Source organism: Delphinus delphis, chromosome 18, assembly GCF_949987515.2.
Source record: "Delphinus delphis chromosome 18, mDelDel1.2, whole genome shotgun sequence".
NCBI classification, from domain to species: Eukaryota; Metazoa; Chordata; class Mammalia; order Artiodactyla; family Delphinidae; genus Delphinus; species Delphinus delphis.
In genome coordinates this window covers 28,209,365-28,222,172 of record NC_082700.1, presented here as the reverse complement: position 1 = coordinate 28,222,172, position 12,808 = coordinate 28,209,365, and the positions used below count along the sequence as shown (strand labels likewise).

General features: G+C 36.7%; 1 pseudogene; it reads left to right on the top strand.

Moving 5' to 3' along the window:
- Positions 1 to 1,883: 1,883 nt before the first annotated feature.
- On the top strand, positions 1,884 to 3,981 carry LOC132413791 (ATP-dependent RNA helicase DDX3X pseudogene; annotated as a pseudogene).
- The last annotated feature ends 8,827 nt before the right edge of the window (positions 3,982 to 12,808 follow it).

Here is a 12,808-nt window from a genome sequence, read left to right as displayed (position 1 = left end):
CTTCATTTGCAAATATTTTGTACCATTTTGTGAGTTTTATTTCCATGGTTTCCATTGCTATTGAAAAGTTTTTAAGTTTAATTAGGTCCCATTTCTTTCTTTATTTTATTTTCATTACTCTCAGAGGTGGATCAAAAAAAATCTTGCTGTGATTTATGTTAGAGAGTGTTCTGCCTATGTTTTCCTCTAAGAGTTTTATAGTACGCAGTCTTACATTTAAATCTTTACTCCATTTTGAGTTTATTTTTGTGCCCACATGAAATTAGGACATTCTCTAACACCATACAGATTATAATTTTAAAACTAGGGAAAAAGAAAAGAAGGAAGAGAAAGAAAGCAGGAGGTTGGGTGAGAGGGGGAAAAAGAAGGAAGGACAGAAATAGCTTCATGTATAGAACTAAAACTTGATCTTCCTTGTCCCGTCCAGTTCTACTTCCTCAGAGGAAATCTGTATGTTGAAATAGTGTATCTAATTCCCATACTTAAACATTCTTTACCATGAATGCTTAAATTCCTGTCAAACACAAAATTTCTCAGCATATGTCTTATCTTCTCCTGGAGCCTTTTGTTGTAATTATTTCTGGGAAATTTCTGATACCTGGGAAAGAGAAGAAATTCATGTTGTTATTTATTGGGTTTTGGTAGAGGTAGAAAATTTCACATCAGGTGTAGTTTGGGAAAACTGTTTACTCAGAATAAAAAGAAGAAATCTGATAGTTATTTTTCCAGTTAATCCAGAAGGCATGATCGCTGTAAAGCAGAGAAATCTGCATTAAAGGAATAATAGTATCTATGTGAAACATCCATTTATTATGCTTTAGTGTTAATTTAAAAGGAAGGGTGGTATCTCATACAGAATATTTCATTGACATAGGAATCAAGTATCTTGACTTATTCTCTCAAATCTGTCACTAGATAGCAAGCTTGACATCAGCAAGTCAGTTAACATCTTCATCCCCATTTCTTTATCTATAAGGTAATGAAGGGTTGGATATGTATTTTTATAAGTATTTTAAAGCTTGAAAATCATATTATTCTGAAAATTATATGGTATTATAATTTATCAATTCCAAAGGAACAAAAATCACAAAGAAGTATTGATTACACTTCATCTGTGCATAATCCAGGAAAGATCACTAATAAAATAATTTCTTTTTTATTGGACATTAGATTATCTGCATTGCATCTTGAGACCTGAAAAATTCTATTTATAGAATTAAGATTATGGAAATCTATTAACTTGTTACATTTAAACATTTTGTATTTTACTTACAGTATTTAAAATGGGAGGGTGAAGAGTTTGCATTGCACTTGTCAACATTTAACCTTGAATATGTCAAGAAGTATTAGCCAATAATTTGTTTGTTTGTATAATATACTCCTAAATCCACAGAGTTATAGTGATTCTAACTGCACATAATATTTGATATAAACTCATTTGTTGTCAAAAATGAAATTCAAAGCAATCTCTAAAATGATAGTTTTCACTTTGCACTATTACATTGTGGCATTGTGCTACTTGCAAACCATTAAGTGAATTCACAGTTATTTACTTAGTACTCAAAAACTTAACTCCTTTTCACAGAGAAAAGTATAGACCATTAAGTTACACTGTAACTCAGAATAGAATAAACAAGGAAAAAACAAATTATAAAATCTCAATCAATCTTTCTGGCTGAAATATATACAATAACATTTAACCTGGTATGATAGTCTGATTAGAGAAGTATTAATTAAACACATCTGAAGAGGTGGTTTTTAAATAATTAAATAATTTAAAATTTATTTAGAAAACATATAAACCATTAAAATACATATTTATCAAATATTTTTCTTAGCCATACTTATAATCATTGAGTGATAATGTTGTAAAGCTTTTTTTTTGAATTGTAAATTGTTCAGAGACATTTCTTTCAAACATGGTTATATATCTGGAGATCTCAGTTTTTGGAACAAAATTCTACATGTGTTAGAGAACCACAGTTCTCCAGCGAGAGTCATTTACTGTTCATCAAACATACTCACTCAGCAGCAGAGGGAGATTCCAAGTTATCTGTATTCTTCACGGATGGATCCTGTGTTAGTAGAAAATGCCCTTGGGCTGGACCAGCAACATTAATTCTCCAGATAATCAGAGTCAAGGAAGGACAGCCGGCAAAGGGTGATATATTCCTTTCCATCCAAGGAACAAAGGAATTACTAAACAAGTCAATGATAAAGACAGTTCAGAGTGGAGTTCTAGTAAAGATAAGGATACATGTAGTATTTTGAGTCTCATAATGATTCAAGAGGAAAGTCTAGTTTCTTCAGTGATGGTGGAAGTGACTAAAGGGAAGGTTTGATGATAATGAAGAGAGTGACTATAACAACACTGGCTACCATGGTGACAGGTGTGGCTTTGGAAAATTTGAACATGGTAGAAACTGTCATTGGTGTGACAAATAGAAATGTTTGGAAAACCATTTCCAAGTGACTGCTTGGAGCAGGAACTTTTTTCTGAAGATAACACTGAGATTAACTTTGAGAAATATGACATTTCAATTGAGGCAAAAGCCAATAGCTGGCTCCCACACATTGAAAGTGTTATTGATGTTAAGATGGGAGAAACTATTATGGGAAACATCAAGCTTACTTTTTATACTCACTTGGCTCCACTGCAACCTTGTGCTATTCTTTTTATGAAAGAGAAAGACACTTGATGTCTTGTACCCAAACAGCATCTGTAAAAATTCTTTTGCCGATCTTGAGTCATATTTATTCAGATGGTCAAGGAGAGACTTTGAGGGCCATGAAGAAAAACAGAAGGTAAGGGTAATATCCAATATCCAATCTCTTTGGTATTAGCATCAACAAGGGAGATTTGGCAGTACCAATCTATAAGGAAGCCAGAAAATTTTCATACTGGCCTGGAGATAGTCCTTACATCATTTATGGTGATGCTAGTATTGGTTAGCAGTTTCGATACTTAGAATGTGGATGGCACATGTTAGTTGCTACTCCCAGAGGCCTGGTAGACATGATGGAAAGAGAAAATATTAGAGTTCCACAAATACTTGGTGTTGGATAAAGTGGATCTTATATTGATATGGGATTTGAACATCAGATATATGGGATACTTGAACAAGATACTATGCCACCAAAGAGAGTTTATCATAACATGTTTAGTGCTGCTTTCCCTAAGGAAATGCAGATACTTGCTCATGATTTCTTGGATGAATATATCTTTTTGGATGCAGGAATATTGGCTCTACCTCTGAGAACCTCACATCAAAAGAGTAAGACAAACAGTTATTTCTGCTTAACCTTTTAAGTGCAACAGGAAAGAATTCATTGACCTTAGTGTTTGTGGAGACCAAAAATGTGCGGATAGTCTGGAGGACTTTTTACACCATGAAGGATATGCTTGTACCAGTATCCATGGAGAATGATCTTGGAGAGATGATGAAGAAGTCTTCACCAGTTCCTCTCAGGAAAAAGCCCAATCCTAGTGGCTAGAGCAGGAGCAGCAAGAGGACTTCACATTTCAAATGGGAAAGAAGTTGTAAATTTTGACTTGCCAAATGGTATTGAAGAAAATGTACATTGCATTGACTGCACAGGATGTGTAGGAAACCTTGGCCTTGCCACCTTGTTCTTTAACAAGAGGAACATAAATATGACCAAGGGTTTGTTGGATCTTCTTGTGGAAGCTAAATAAGAAGTGCCATCTTAGTTTGAAAATAAGACATATCAACATCATTACAAGGGTAGCTGTAGTGGACATTCTAAGAGTAGTAGATTCTGTGGAGGATTTGTGCCAGATATTATTCACATAGTAGTGTTTTTAGCAATTCCAGCTTCAGTAGCAGCTGTACTGGCAGCAGCAGAGGTGATGGAAGCAGCTACAGAGAGTTTGGTGGATGTGGCTATGGAAGCTTTTATAACAGTGATGGATATAGAGGAAATTTTAACTACTGGGGGATTGACTAGTGGGGCAACTAGCCTACTTTGTAGTAGATCATCCTGCCAAACAAGCTAATATGGAAACCACATGTAATTTAGCCAGATTATACCTTTTATAGTCTCAAGAATTTGTAACAAATTACCAACTGTGATACTCCATTGATTCTTTTTTTCTTAAAGGGAACTCAATGTCTCAAAAAGAGATGAAAGGAAAAATCAATGGTCTTGTTCAGAAGATAGTTTGAAGACTTCCATTGCTGTAATTTGGATTAACTCCCCTCCACCTACCCCCAACCCAAACTGCATTTATAATTTTGTGACTGCAAATCATTTGTTTGTTAATGTAATATGCTTTAACTTTAGACAATTTTTATTTTGATGTCCTATTGGGTCAGTAATGCTCAAGATATCAATTGTTTTGACAAAATAAATTTACTGAACTTTGGCAATTTTTTGTTGTTGTAAATCTATACATTTTAAACTTAAGCACACATTTACACACAAAACACTATTTGTTATTTAAGTATTTAAAGAGTAGACTGACTTTATTATAGTAAATGTCTCTTTTAAGGATATTTGACTTCCCAAATATGTCATTATAGAGAATAGCAGATATATGTTTTCCAGATTAAAATATTGGGATAGTAATGCCATCCTTTCTCCCTAATATAAAAATGTGCTTTGCCTTATGATTGTAAGGAGATCTGATTCTAATGAAGAAAATGGCAGACACATGGGGCATACTGACAATTATCAGAGAGACTCAGTGGGTCCTGATGAATGTACCTAGCACAGGAAAATTAAACAGTACCTCATTACAGTTTGCTAATACTAGGCTCATCTGTGTACACATTTAATTTATGGATTTAATTTACTTTTAATGTAAAATATAACTTCCAAGGATTTAATATATCTCTTGTCCTTAATAAACCTGTCATGAATGTGAGTTAGTCTTATATGATTTTTAGAAGCAATCTTGGAGTCTAAGAAAAATTCAACTAAATCACAGTTTTTAATGTTTACTATATGAATAAAATATGCCTGCAATAATACTTTAGTAGTTACTGGTGACATTTGCCTTGAATGGAAAATAGCAAATAATTAAAAAAAAAAAAGAACAAAAACAATGACATCCCTTAGAATTTTCTATATTAGCCTAGTTTAGTAAGGTAGGACATATGACTTGAAAGTGCTGATCTTCTGGATATTCAATTTCAAGTGACTGGTGTTTACAGAAAAGAGTTCAAGGAGCAAAATCTAGAAGAATGAAAAGAAATGAGATTTATTGTGAGACTTAAGGGCAGAAGTTAAAAACTCTTAATCATGAGCTAAAAGTTCACCAATGTCTTTATTCTGATCACATATATCCTGTTTACCACATTTACATCTGTTGCTTTAATTTAAAAAATTCTCTCCTAAATAGCACTTCAAAAATATATCAGCTTTAATTTTTCATTTTAAGTATTTAAGAAAATATTCTACAAAGCAGAAGTTAAAAGAAAGAAAGATGAGAAAAATAATAAGAAAGCCTCACGCACTGTGATTAATATGCTTTACTGGTTTATCTTGCTTCCGTATCATGAATCAGGTTAGAAATGTGATTTTTTACTCAGCTTTTATTTTTATTTATTGGTTTAACACATCTGGAATATACACCACATCACTTTTCTGTTGAAATTTGTCCTTTTCTGTGTTCATATTAGAAAACAAAACATAATTTCCATTTTAATTAAAGTTGGGGACTGAGAAATCTAAAGTTGAAAACTTTTTTTATACTCATTTCTTTTTTAGTTAGAATATAAAATGTGTCTAAAGAGCCTTAGCTTATTTTGAGTCCTGGAAGAAAAAGGGATATTTCTGAAGGGCTCAGGAGGTTGTAAGTCAATTCCACTGCCTGACTGAGAGCAGAGGGCCATCCAGAACCAGCATTTCTCACAGGTTCAAGCTAAAATGGCACAGTGCATTACAAGTTACAAACACTTTAGTAAGTTCAGCATTCTTTTTCCAAGAGACTAAATAAACAAACAAGTAAACAAATAAAGGCTGTAAACTATTCTTGTCAAGTTTTCATTGTCATTTGATCCTCACTATAATGAAAAATGAATTTTTTACTAAAATAAAATAATAATAAAAATATATAGTTTTGCAATGAGCTCCCAAAGATATAGTTTTGCAATGAGCTCCCTCCTGCAATTCCTACAGCAGGAATTACAAACCTTCTGTATAGCCAAAAAAAAAAAAAAAGGAAAAAAAAAGAAAATAAAATGGAATTACAAAAAGTTAAATAACTGACTGGTATTTAGCTTCAGTTTGGTAAACTTTTTACATTAAATTGAGACATAACTGTTTCCCTAACAATTATAGTGAAATGTTAGGTAAACCCAACAAAGTAGTGATAGACAGGAAAATAATTTTTCCCAATTACATGTGTTTATATTAATAAATATTCTGCCAACGTCATGAGCTTCTTCCATGCGTCTGAAAGATCAATAGACTTGACTTGTTGAATTGTGGCTGAACTAATTACATAACTTCAAGCTTGAGAACATATTTTTCACTTACCAAGAAACAATTTAAAAATGAATAGGTACAGGGCTTCCCCAGTGGCTCAGTGGTTAAGAATCCGCCTGCCAATGCAAGGGACACGGGTTCAAGCCCAGGTCTGGGAAGATCCCACATGCGGCGGAGCGGCTGGGCCCGTGGGCCACAATTGCTGAGCCTGTGCGTCCGGAGCCTGTGCTCCACAACAAGAGAGGCCGCGATAGTGAGAGGCCCGTGCGCCGCGATGAAGAGTGGCCCCTGCTTGCCGCAGCTGGAGAGGGCCCTCGCGCAGAAACGAGGACCCAACACAGCCATAAATAAATAAATTAATTAATTAATTAAAAAAAAATGAATAGGTACACATAAAGGATAAAATGTACTTGGGCACCTCATGAAAGAACTGTATAGAGCAATGGTTCAGGATACAGAAAAACTGGGTGTGAATCTCAGCTCTTTTTTCCTTATATGCAAACTTGGACAAGTTACATATTATTTTGTATTTGTTTCCTCATTTATAAAAGGAAAATAGTAATATCTACTTCACTAGATTTTTGTGAAAATTAAATGAATTGATGCATATGAAGAGCTGAATAAAGAGCCAACTATATTACAAACTCTTGGAACTGAGATATGACAGACTTCTTCTTTTTTTTTTGTGGTACGCAGGCCTCTAACTGTTGTGGCCTCTCCCATTGTGGAGCACAGGTTCTGGATGTGCAGGCTCAGTGGCTATTGCTCAGGGGCCCAGCTGCTCTGCAGCATGTGGGATCCTCCCGGACCGGGGCACAAACCTGTGTCCCCTGTATCAGCAGACGGACTCTCAACCACTGCACCACCAGGGAAGCCCTGACAGACTTCTTTTATGGTAGCAAATATAAATATAATATTTCCCTAAGTATTGGTCACTAACTGGTTGATTATATTCTTTGTTTCTAAGTTATTGACTTTAGTTTTTATCTTATTTATCATAATTTTAGTTTGTTTCCCTTTCTATGGTGAGAAATTATTGTTTAATTGTAGACTTAGTATTACTTGTGTATCATATATAGAAAATGCTACAATTCAATGTGATGATTAAGATATTCTTTTCAAAGAGTATTTAAATAAAAGTAAATGATGTCCTCAAGTAAAGGTGTTTATTCTGCAATGTAAAATAACTGAATGGATAAAGTGTATTGAAGATTGTTAGGCCAAAAGGAAAAAAAGAAAAGGAAAAATATGGTCTTATATCTCTAACCTCTGTCTATAAGTTTTAAACATAATGATAGGGAGCAGAGTTAAGATGCAAGAATTGTAGGATGCAGAATTTGTCTCTCCTACAAGTACATCAAGAATACATCTACAAATGGAACAATTCTAACAGAGTACCTGCTGAACATTAGTGGAAGATTTCAGACACCTACAAGGACAAGAAAAATCCCCTCACAACTGGGTAGGATGAAAGAACGAAAAAAAGAAAAGAGGAATCAAAAAGAGGACCAGCAACCCTGGTGGGAAGCTGAAGGTGAGGAGAGGTTTCCACAGTCAGAGAAACCTCCTCACGGTGGGTAAGTTGGCTGGGACAGAAAGGGACTTTCAGGGGATTAAAAGAGAATGCAGCAGACAGTCTGTGGAAGGCAGGACAAAGTAAGAACTGTGCACTTGGTCTATATTGCTGCCCTGCACACCCCAGTCTGAGTTGTGTGTCTCCTGTTGCAGAGGTGGGCTGGATGCTGGAAAGTGAGGTTTGGAACATGGACCCAGAGACGGGACAGCTGTTTTCTGTGAAAAGACAGCCTGAAGGGACAGGAGTAAGGAGCTCCACAACCAGGAAAGTTTGTGGAAAAAGCCTGGGACACCATAGAAGCAAGGCATCATTGTTGAGTAACATGCAAGGGATGGGGCTCTCACTGCTGGTTTCCCCACCTGCTGTCTTCAGCCTCCATGGGCACCAATCTCAGCAGGCTCACCCTTCCCTCAGGCCAAGGTCTCTTCCACGCTCATAGGCTCTGGGATCTTGAGCACCACCCATCACAAATCCTCCTCAGGAATCAGCCATGGGCACCCCTGTCTGAGATGCGACTCTACCACTCCTGGCAGGGACTGAGTACTAAAGCATGGGGTTAAGAGAGCAGACTGGGCAGAGGAGCACTGTTGGCTGTGCAGATATAACAGAAGGGATTGGAGTGAGGAACTCTGTGGCTGGGAGTACCCATAAAAGAAGCATGGTCTGCCTAGGAAATGAAGTGTCATTGCTGAGTGATTTGCAAAGGGTGGGGCTGCCACTGCCCCCACATACCAGCCCTTGCCTCCATAGACACTGGGAGGGACTCCCACCAGAGAAAGTGTGCCACAGTCTGTTGCAACTACCTTCCAGTTTATGCTACAGGCACTTCATGCACACCCCAGTTGTGGCTGCCATACCCCTCCATGGCCTGAATGAGTAAGTGTACCCCAATCAGTCACTGCTTTCACTCCTTTTGCCTGTATGGGGAACAGAAGCCTGAGGGTGGCACACATGCAGAGGTGGAGCCAAAAGCAAAGCTGAGCACCAGGGGTGCTGCAACTAAGGAAAGAGGATTGGAAAGCTCTCCATGCAACTGCACAAGCCTACAATTTGAATGTTGGTACATTTAATGTTGTCCCAGAAGTCTCTGAGACTGTACTCATTTCATTCTTTTTTCTTTATTCTGCACTGCAGAATTGTTTTTGACCATTCTGTCTTCCAGCCCACTTATCCATTCTTCTACCTAAGTTATTCTGCTACTGAGTCCTTCTAGTATATTTTTCATTTTAGTTATTTTGTTGTTCATCACTGGTTGTTTGTTCTTTAGTTCTTCTAGGTACTTGTTAAATATTTCTTGTATCTTCTCAATCCATGCCTCCATTCTATTTACAAGATCTTGGATGATCTTTACTATAATTACTCTGAATTCTTTTTCAGGTAGATTGCCTATTTCCTCTTCATTTATTTGGTGTTGTTTGTTTTTACCTTGCTCCTTCGTCTGCAACATATTTCTCTGTCATCTCATTTTGTTTAACTTACTCTGTTTATGTTCTCCTTTTGGCAGGCTGCAGGATCATAGTTCCTCTTGCTTCTTTTATATGCTCACTGTTGTGTGAGGATGGTCCAAGTGTTTGTGTGGGCTTCTCAGTGAGAGGGACTTGTGTCTGTGCTCTGGTGGGTGGAACTATTTTCACTCTGATGGGCAAGGCCACGTCATGTGGTGTGTTTTGGTGTGTCTGTGAGCTTTGTACAACTTTAGGCAGCCTGTTTGCAAATGGGTGGGGCTGTGTTCCTGTCTTGCTGGTTGTTTGGTGTGTGGTGTCCAGCTCTGGATCCTGCAGCCAGTTGGGTGGAGCTGGGTCTTGGTGTCAAGATGAATACTTCTGGGAGGGTGAAAGCTTATTAATATTTCCTTGTCTTGGGAATTCTCTGGCAGTCCAGCATCCTGGGCTCAACACTCCCACCCTAGAAACCCAGGCCTGATCCCTGGCTGGGGACTCAAGAGCCCACAAACTTCACAGCAGTGCCAGAGTAAAAAGAAAGAAGAAAAAAGGAAAAGAAAACAAAGAGACAAATGAAACTCAATACAAACAGCAAAGACAAAAACAAACAGGAACATACACACACAAAATAAAAAAGAAGAAAGAAAACAGACAAACCATACCCAAAACACATAATAAAAAACAAAACCAAAGAGAAACAAAGAAGCAGACAGAAAAGGAAAAAAAAAAGAAGAAATAAAAAAAACAACAGAACAAACAAAAGAACTCAAAAATGAAAGCTATCCATAAGGACTAAACTAACAAAAACAAACAAACATATATATATATATATATATATATATATATATATATGTAAAAAAAAAAAAGAAAAAAAAACAAACATTAAACACATAAAAACCACCAAAAAAAAAAAGAAAAATAAGAAAAAAATCCCACAAAAGAACAAAAAGGTAAAGTAAAAATAGAGAAATTTAAGAAATATTAAAAAGTAAAAATATAAAAATAATAAAGACAACACCACAACTATGGAACAACAGGAAACACACAAAAAAAGAATACTAGTACTAAGCATATTTTCCCGGGGCCTCCTCTGTCTGTGTCCTTACTCCCACAGTGAGCCACAGCCAACCTCTGCCTCCCAAGGAGGCCCTCAAATACCTCTAAGTAGATCTCCGGACCTCCTGTGGGCCTTGTGGGTCCAGATCAGTCTCTGACCTGGCCCAATTCCTGCATGTACTTGCTCCCAAAGTCCACTGTTGCTATAGCTAAACTGGTCTCAGTTGTGGGAACACTCGTTTTCTATTCAGATATTCCAGGGTTTACCAAGGTAATTGCAGGGATTTAATTAATAGCTTGTGCAGCTTCATGGAGAGCTTTCTGATCCTCTTCCTTAGTTGCACCACCCCTGGTGCTCAGCTCTGCTTTTGGCCCTACCTCTGCATGTGTGCCACTCTTAGGCTTCTGTTCCCCATACAGGCAAAAGGAGTGAAAGCAGTGTCTGATTGGGGCACACTTACACTTTCAGGCCAGGGAGGGGTATGGCAATCACAACTTGGGTGTGAATGAAGTTCCTGTAGCATAAACTGGAAGGCAGTTGCACCAGACTGTGGGGTACTTTCACTGGTTGGAGTCCCTCCCAGTACCCATGGAGACAAGGGCTGGCATGTGGGGGTGGTGGCAGCCCCACCCCTTGCACACAACTCAGCAATGGCACCTCATTTCCTGGGCATACCATGCTTCTTTTAGACAAAGAGAAAGAGAAAGGGTCTGAGAAAATATTTGAAGAGATTACAGTTGAAAACTTCACTAACATGGGAAAGGAAATTGGCACCAAAGTCCAGAAAGGGCAGAGTCCCATACAGGATAAACCCAAGGAGAAACATGCTGAGACATATTAATAAAACTAACAAAAATTAAAAACTAAGAAAAAATATTAAAATCCGCAAAGGAAAAGCAACCAATAACATACAAGAAAATCCCCATAAGGTTATCAGCTGATTTTTCAGCAGAAACTCTTCAGGACAGAAGGGAGTGGCAGGATAGATTTAAAGTGATGAAAGGGAAAAACCTACAAAGAAGATTATTCTACCCAGCAAGAATCTCATTCAGATTCAATGGAGAACTCAAAAACTTTACAGACAAGCAAAAAGTAAGCAAATTCAGCACCACCAAACCAGCTCTACAACAAATGCTAAAGGAACTTCTCTAGGCAGGAAACACAAGAGAAGAAAAACACACAAAGGCAAACCCAAAACAATTAAGAAAATTGTAATAGGAACATACATATTGATAATTATCTTAAATGTAAATGGATTAAATACTCCAACCAAAACACACAGACTGGTTGAATGGGTACAAAAACAAGACCCATATATATGCTGTCTACAAGAGACCCACTTCAGACCTAGTGACACCTACAGACTGAAAGTGAGGGGATGGAAAAAAGATATTCCATGCAAATGGAAATCAAAAGAAAGCTGGAGTAGCAATACTCACATCAGACAAAATAGACTTTAAAATAAAGACTATTACAAGACACAAGGAAGGACACACATAATGATCATGAAATCAACCCAGGAAGAAGATATAACAACTGTAAATATGTATGCAACCAACATAAGCACTGCAATACAGAATGCAAGTGCTAATAGCCATCAAAGGGTAAATCCACAGTAACACAATAATAGCGGGGAACTTTAACACTCTACTTACACGAATGGATAGATCATGGGGACAGAAAATTTAAAAGGAAATAAAAAACTTAAATGACAAACTTAATTGGTGTTTATAGGACATTCCATTGGAAAGCAGAATAATATACTTTCTTCTCAAGTGCACATGGAACATTCTTCAAAATAGATCACATCTTGGCTCACAAATCAAGCTTCAGTAAATTTAAGAAAATTTAAGTCATATCAAGTATCTTTTCTGACCACAACATTGAGATAAGAATCAATTACAGGAAAAAAAAATCTGTAGAAACACAAACAATAAGAAGCTAAATAGTGTGCTACTAAATAACCAAGAGATTAATGAAGAAATCAAAGAGAAAATTTTTAAAAAATCTAGAAACAAATGACAACAAAATCATTATAACCCAAAACCTATAGGATGCAGCAAAAGCATTACTAAGAGGAAGATTATAACAACCCTACCTCAAGAAACAAGAAATACAACCCTACCTCAAGAAACAAGAAAAATTTCAAATAAACAACCTAACCTTACACCTAAAACAAATAGAGAAATAGCAACAACAACAAAAACACACCTTAAACTTAGTAGAAGGAAATAAATCATAAAGATCAGGGCAGAAATAAATGAAATAGAAACAAAGAAA